Below are 869 nucleotides of genomic sequence, written 5' to 3'. Positions count from 1 at the left end.
ACACAAACCATAACAATATCCTATCACCCAGTGTACAGTTCTGGGGCAACCAGAATTTCTCCAGTATTTCAAAAATAGCTTTGTAGCATGACTCATCATATCTGCTTCACTTTGGCCTACAAGTCCAGCAAAGCAACATTTTGCTGCAATTAGCTGTTCCCCAGACCACTGTAGATCACTTTTAGCATCATCCTTGAAAAATAGCCCCACTTTAGGTGGGTAAAACTGAAATCCTTCCTTGACACCAGGATTTCTTTTGAGAAAAGAACCAGTTGCTGTTCTTCTGCAAACCCACTCTACTGGCATCATTTCACACTGGGTGCAAAGAAAGCTGTCTCTCCACATTTTCTCAGAAAAGCAGTTTTGATACCTGCTTCCTGTAACAACTGGAAATATAGCTGGTAATCTTATTGGAGAGGCAGCTCTTCCTTCCTGATGATTCTTTCTGGCTGCATTTCCAGAGGTAATCTGGTTCTTGGGCTGCAGGAGGACTTTTCCTAGACTAACAATTCATAGACCTCTTTTGTTTCCCCCTCATGGAGTTTTTTGCAAATGTTCAATACCTCTGCTGTCACAATGGTCCTGAACAGGCTGGAGGCAGTCACCATGCTGGAAAGAGAGGCTACTCAGTTTGGTGATGGCTGTTTCTGCCCCTGAATTTTCACTCAAATAAGAGAACAGGCAACACCCAGATGCCTGAAGCTTTGGACCATCTTTACAGACTCTCCCATGGATGAGAAATGTTTTGTCCCCATCTTCTCGCTCCCTGGGTCTCCTTGGCAGCAGCCACTGAAAGGGGCCCTGGTGATTCACTGGGTGCTATTTAGTTTGTCCTGTCAGCTGTTTATTAATCTGTAGCTTCCTGTTAA

At 44.3% G+C, this 869-nt stretch overlaps 1 pseudogene; it reads right to left on the bottom strand.

Moving 5' to 3' along the window:
* LOC101572780 overlaps positions 1-608 on the bottom strand; it is a 1,734-nt pseudogene extending 1,126 nt beyond the window's left edge.
* Positions 609-869: the final 261 nt, after the last annotated feature.

This window comes from Octodon degus, unplaced genomic scaffold (assembly GCF_000260255.1).
Source record: "Octodon degus isolate 3935 unplaced genomic scaffold, OctDeg1.0 scaffold00036, whole genome shotgun sequence".
In the NCBI taxonomy this organism is placed as follows: Eukaryota; Metazoa; Chordata; class Mammalia; order Rodentia; family Octodontidae; genus Octodon; species Octodon degus.
Note: the sequence above shows the minus strand (reverse complement) of the source record. Positions and strands in the feature narration are given on the sequence as shown.